The sequence below is a fragment of the Sus scrofa genome, chromosome X (genome assembly GCF_054392235.1).
Source record: "Sus scrofa isolate SSC_HxYL_T2T_F1_AM1 chromosome X, Sscrofa_HxYL_maternal_Yorkshire_Landrace_v2.0, whole genome shotgun sequence".
Taxonomy (NCBI): Eukaryota; Metazoa; Chordata; class Mammalia; order Artiodactyla; family Suidae; genus Sus; species Sus scrofa.
Window position 1 is genome coordinate 116,695,864 of NC_139401.1, and position 7,120 is coordinate 116,702,983.

Consider the following 7,120-nt stretch of genomic DNA (forward strand, 5'->3'; position numbering starts at 1 on the left):
AATGTAAACTGGTGCAGCCACTATGGAAAATGATTTTAAAAAGAATTAAACATAGAATTACCATATATGGGAGTTCCTATCATGGCTCAGCAGGTTAAGAACCCGACTAGTATCCATGAGGATGGGGGTTTGATCCCTGGCCTCGCTCAGTGGGTTAAGGATCTGGTGTTGATGCAAGCTGTGGTGACGTTCACAGATACAGCTTGGATCCGGCGTTGCTATGGCTGTGGTGTAGGCCAACAACTGCAGCTCCAATTACACCCCTAGCCTGGGAACTTCCATATGCCACAGGTGCAGCCCTAAAAAGAAAAAAAAATTACCATATAACCCAGCAATTCTGCTTCTATGTATACGCCCCAAAAAATTGAAAGCAGAGACTCTCACAGCTGTTTGTACACGCCTGTTCATAGCAGCATTATTCACAATGGCCGAAAGGTGGTGCTATGGCTTGAATGTCTGTGTGCTTCCACCCCCACCACCACCTCCCTGGGCACACACACCAAAATGCATGTGTTGAAATCCCAACTCCCAAAGGAGGTGGGACCCACCAATCTATTAGCAAGTGGGACTTTGGGAGATGATTAGCTCATGAGAGTGGAGCCCTCGTGAATGGTGCTTTTATAAAAGAGATCTGCAGTGCTCGCTATCCGCTTCCACCAGCTAAGGACCCAGAGAGAGGTGCTGGCTATCTCCCAAGAAGAGGGCCTTTACCTGACCATACTGGCTCCTTGATCTTGAACTTTTAGCATCCAGATATGTGAGAAATAAATTTCTGTTGTTTATAAGCCACCTAATCTGTGGTATTTTGTTATAGCAGACTGAATGCAGGGGCAGGTAGCAGGCAAATCAAGTGTCTATGGACAGATGAATAGATAAACAAAATGTGGTACATACACACAATGGAATATTTTTCAGTCACATAAAGGAAGGAAGTCCTGACAATGCCACAGTGTGGATTAACCTTGAAGACATTATGCTAAGTGAAATAAGCCAGTCACAAAAGGACAAATATGTGATTCTATTTATATGAGGTACCTAGAGTGTCAAAGTCACAGAGACAGAAACTAGAATAGTGGTTGTCAGGGGCTGGGGGGTGGAAGATGGGGAGTTATTGTTGAAGCAGTACAGAGTTTCCTTTCGGGGAGAGGAAAAAGTTCCAGAGATAGGTGGTGGGGATGATTGTACAACAATGTGAATGTACTTGAATGCCGGTGAACTCTACATTTCAAATGGTTAAAATGGTAAATTCTGTCTTATGTATGTCTTACCACAATTCTTTAAAATTCTCAGCCAAGTCATAACAGAAGGTGAATTTCTCAAACTGAAAAAGGGCGTGAGAAAAGTCTACAGCTCACATCAGAACATTATCACAGCATCAGTGGTAAAAGAGTGAATGTTCTCCCTAAGATTAGGAACAAGGATGTGCACTCTTGTCACTTGTATTAAACACTGTACTGGAGCCTGCATGCTCTCTGGGCATGCCCCTCTCCCCACCACCTCCATGTGTTCACCAACCCAGAAGCTCTCTGAAAACAGACTTTTTGGGGTTTTATGGAGACTTCATTACATAGGCATGATTGATTAAGTCATTGACTATTAGTGATGGAACTCCGTCTCCAGCTTCTCTCCCCTCCCCAGAGGTCGGGTTGGGGGGCGGGTGCTGAAAGTTCCAACCCCTTAATCATGATTGGTTTCTTGGCAACCAACCCCCAACTTTAGATTACTAAGGGGCTTTCCAAAAGTCACCTCATTAACATAAACTCATGTGCGGTTGAAAGGGGTCCCTTATGAATGGCAAAAGGTACTCCTATCACTCAGAAAATTCCAAGGAGGTTGGGAGATTTGTGCCAGGATCCAGGAACAAAGATCAAATATATTTCCTATTATACAACAAGGGGGGGATGGCTAAAGGGCACCAGGTTTGCTTTGGGGCTGATGAAAATGTTCTAAAATTTATTGTGGTGGTGGTTGTACAACTGTGTGAATATACTAAAAACCACTGAATTGTACACTTTAAAAATAGCATTTTTTTTCTGTTTGGTGGCACCCCGAAGCATTTGGAAATTCCTAGGCCAGGAACTGAGCCTGTGCCACAGCAGTGACCCACGCCACGACAGTGATAACCCTGGATACTTAACCTGCTGTGCCACCAGGAAATTCCCCCCCAAAAAAAAATTTAAAAAGGAATGATTTACTTATATACAGAATAATCTGAATGAATAGCGAGTGAAAAAATACAATCCCAAGAAGTGGCATACCGTATGATTCTATTTATTTATTTAGAGCCACACCTGCGGCGCATGGAAGTTCCCAGGCTAGGGGTTGAATTGGAGCTGTAGCTGCTGGCCTACACCACAGCCACAGCTCTGCTGGATCCGAGCTAAGTCTGTGACTTATACCACAGCTCATGGCAATGCCGGATCCCCAACCCACTGAGCAGGCCTGGGATCGAACCCACATCCTCTTGGATGCTAGTCAGATTGTACAATTCTATTTATATAACATCCTTGAGATGACAACATTATAGGCATAGAGAGCAGATTGACAGGAGTTGGGGAGGTGGCAGGGGTGGGAGGAAAGTGAGTGTGCTGCAAAAGGGCAACATCACCAATCCTTGTGTTGATGGAATTTTTCTATACCTTGACTATATCAATATCAGTATCCTGGCTGTAATATAGTATTAGAGTTTTGCAAGATGTTTCCATTAGGGTGAACTGGATAAGGATACACAGACCTCTCCATATATTTCTTTCAATTGTATGTGAATCTACAATTGTCTCAACATTAAAAGTTTATTAAAAAAAAGAACAAAACAGCATAATGGATATAAAAGCATTGTCTTAGTTCATTCAGGCTGCTACAACGAAAGATCACAATGGAAGACTGGATGGCTTATTAACAACAGAAATCTATTTCTGGAGGCTGGTAGTCCAAGATCGAGGTATGATCATGGTTAGCTAAGAGCCTGCTTCCTGGTTCAGGGCCAGATCCTTTTTTTTTTTTTTTTTTTTGCCATTTCTTGGGCCGCTTCCGCGGCACATGGAGGTTCCCAGGCTAAGGGTCTAATCGGAGCTGTAGTCACCGGCCTACGCCAGAGCCACAGCAACGCTGGATCCGAGCCGCGTCTGCAACCTACACCACAGCTCATGGCAACACCGGATCGTTAACCCACTGAGCAAGGCCAGGGATCGAACCTGCACCCTCATGGTTCCTAGTCAGATTCGTTAACCACTGCGCCACGACGGGAACTCCCGGGGCCAGATCCTTATTGTTATGTCCTTACATTGTGGAAGGGGCAAGGGAGCTCTCTGGGGCCTCTTTTCTAAGGGCACTAGTCCCATTCATGAGGGCTCCACCCTCCTGACCTAATCACCTCCCAAAGGCCCCACCTCCAAATGCTATCGTATTGGGGATTAGGATTTCAATATGTGAATTTGGGGGGGACACAGGCATTCCAAGCACTTTGTCAATTCTAAAGTTATGTACAGTCACTTATGATGGAGCATGATGGAGGATAATGGGAGAAAAAGAATGTATATATGTACATGTGACTGGGTCACTTTGCTGTGCAGTGGAAAATTGACAGAACACTGTAAACCAGCTATAATGGATAAAATAAAAATCATTTAAAAATATCTATGTACAAATAATAATTATTATGCATCTTTTATGAGAATGAATAGCATGGACTATTGTAACTTTATTCATTCATTCATTAAAAAAAACCTGGAGTTCCCATCGTGGCGCAGCGGAAATGAATCCGACTAGGAACCATGAGGTTGCGGGTTCGTTCCTTGGCCTTGCTCAGTGGGTTAAGGATCCAGCGTTGCTGTGAGCTGTGGTGTAGGTCGCAGACGCAGCTCAGATCCCGCGTTTTTGTGGCTCTGGTGTAGGCCGGAGGCTCCAGCTCCAATTAGACCCCTAGCCTGGGAACCTCCATATGCCTCAGATACAGCCCTATAAAGACAAAAGACAAAAAAAAAACACTTCATTGAGCCCCTACCATATTTAAGGACTATGTTAGATGCTGCAGGGCACACAACATCATGAATTTACAGTAAAATCACAATTTTTGTCACGTTGCAATTTTGACTGAGCCTGGGTCCTTTTTGTGAAATCTAAGCCAGTTGAATATAAACATACTTCTGTGTTGGGGGATGGGATATATTTTTTATTTTACTGTTGTCATTAATAGTTCTAATCAAGGAGTTCCCGTCATGGCGCAGTGGTTAACGAATCCAACTAGGAACCATGAGGTTGCGGGTTCGGTCCCTGCCCTTGCTCAGTGGGTTAACGATCCGGCGTTGCCGTGAGCTGTGGTGTAGTTTGCAGACGCGGCTCGGATCCTGCGTTGCTGTGGCTCTGGCGGAGGCCAGTGGCTACAGCTCCAATTCGACCCCTAGCCTGGGAACCTCCATATGCCGTGGGAGCGGCCCAAGAAATAGCAACAACAACAACAACAAAAGACAAAAGACAAAAAAAAAAAATAAAACAAAATAAAATAAAATTTAGATTAGGGAGTTCCCTGGTGGCCTAGGGGTTAAGGATCCAGCATTGTCATTGCTGTGGCTGTGTATTCGATCCCTGGCCTGAGAACTTCCGCATGTTGCAGTGTGGCCAAAAACAATTTTTTTTTAAGATTATGTCACTCTTCTAAGTAACCCCTTTATTTGTGGCCCATTTTATGTAGAGTAACATCCAAATTCTACCATGGCCTAGAAGGCCTTTCAAGACCTGAACCCTGCCCACCTCTTCATCTGCTGTTATATTTACCTTCTTATTCACCTCCATTCAGCCACACTGGCCTTTCGGTTGCTAGAATATAACAAGTTCTTCCCAACCCAGGGGGTCTGGATATACATAGTTTCCTTTGCCCAAAACACTCAGCCCCAATTTTCCCCAGCTCCTTCTTGTACTTTAGGTTTCAGCTGTTCCATAATCCTACATAGAGGGAAATGGGGCAGCAATCTGGCTAGAGCCAGGAAGGGGTAGGACCTAAGGGACTTGTCTCAAAGCTGCATTTGCATAGCAAACACACTGTCTTTACTTAGATTAAGTATAAATCAATAAAAAAGTCAATGTTTTCTTAAAATGCTTTTATTCATACTTTATATAAGATTAAGAGAGCATCATCTGCCCATAAAAATATAATTTGGATTGCCTTGGGGAAAGCGGGAAGCAATTCCAACAGGTTGAAGAGGCAGATGGATGAAAGAGGCTTTTTTATTTTACCTTAAAAGTGATGAGGGTCAGAGTCCCTGTTGTGGCTCAGCGGTAACAAACCCAACTAGTATCCATGAGGACACAGGTTTGATCCCTGGCCTTGCTCAGTGGGTTAAGGATCCGGCATTGCCGTGAGTTGTGGTGTAGGTCGCAGACGTGGTTGGGGTCCCCTGTTGCTGTGGCGTAGACAGGCAGCTGTGGCTCCAATTGGACCCATAGCGTGGGACTTCCATGTACCGAAGGTGCAGACTGAAAAACACACAAAAAAAGTGATGAGGGTCTATTTGCATGGTTAAAGTGTGGGCATGACTGGGAGATGACTTGGAGTTCGCCTGTGGCCTTGAGGTTAAGGATTGGCAGTTGTCACTGCTGTGACATGGGTTCGATTCCTGGCCCGGGAACTGCTGTACACCAAGGACAAGGCTAAAAATAAATAAGCATTAGCATGACATGACTTATGTTTCTGGATGAAGAGAAAGTAAAGACTGAAAACCCTGTAAAAAATTATTAGAGCTGCAGTTCCCACCGTGGTGCAGTGTCTTCCGAGCACTGGGGGGTTTGATCCCTGGGCTGGCACAGTGGGTTAAGGATCTGGCCTTGCTAGGTCGAGATCTGATCCGTGGCCCAGAACTCCATATGCTGGGGATGACCAAAAATAAATAAGTAGATGAAAAATAATTAGAGCTAACACTTATTGAGCATTTTAATGTAGGACAGGTATTATTCTAAGGGCTTGCCATTTATTCTAGTATATATAGTGAGTGCATATTAATTTATTTAGTTCTCACAGCTATCCAATGTATTATTATAATTCCCATTTTAAAGATAAGGAAACAAAAGCACAGAGAGGTTAAGTGACTAACTCAAGAATAACAAAGCTCGTAAGCAGCAGAGATAAGATTCAAATCCAGAGTCCAGTTCAAAACCCATGCTCTTCGTCCACATGTTGTAATGTTCCCCTTTTATAGAAAACATGACAGCAACACATTCATGGGCTTGAAATTGCAAGGGTCTGATGCAAGGGCAATAATGATAGAAAGGCCGAGAGATTGGTGAGAGAGATTTAGTAAGTAGAACTGACAACGTGAGGGGACCACTGTAAAGCATAAGGGAGAGAGGAATCTAAGATGACTCGGGCTCTTTTTTAAATTTTATGGCAGCATCTGGGTGGAAGTTCCAGGCCAGGGATTGACTCTGAGTGAACTACACCACAGCTGTGGTAACAACAGATACTTTAACCCCACTGTGCCGGACAGAGAATGGAACCCACACCTCCACAGCGACTGGAGCCGCTGCAGTCAGATTCTTAACTCCCTGTGCCACAGCCAGAACTCCCTAACTCAGACTTCTGATTTAATTAACCGGATAGTTGATGGTGCCAGTCTTAGAGATGAGAAATACAGAACTCTGGTAGGGAAGATAGAAATCATTGAACACTTCACGGGTGACCTGCCTGTGGGATAAAAAGGATTGCCAGAAGGCAATCAGAGATAACTAGTCTGAGCTAAGAACGTGGGTTTTTGGAGTTCTCATACAAGTGTTAAAGGCTTAGGAAGAGCATGTGAGATAAACAAACCTCACTGAGTGCAGAACCTAGGGAACATCATTTAGGAAGTACAGAGAAAGTATCCAGCAAAGAAGAGAAGATGGTTACAAAGCTAAGACACCAGGAGAGTGGTGTCATAAAAGCCCAGGATGGAGTTTCCACCACGATAAAATTGTCTTTAATCCCACTAGAAAGTAGACTCTATAAAGTCATGGAACATGTCTGTTTTGTTCACCAATGTATCCCCAGTGCCAGGAGGCCTGGCACATAGTAGAAGGTCAAAAACATTCCCTGAATATGGCTAGGAAAACCAACCAACAGTATTGAATACCACAGAGTTCTGGGCAGACA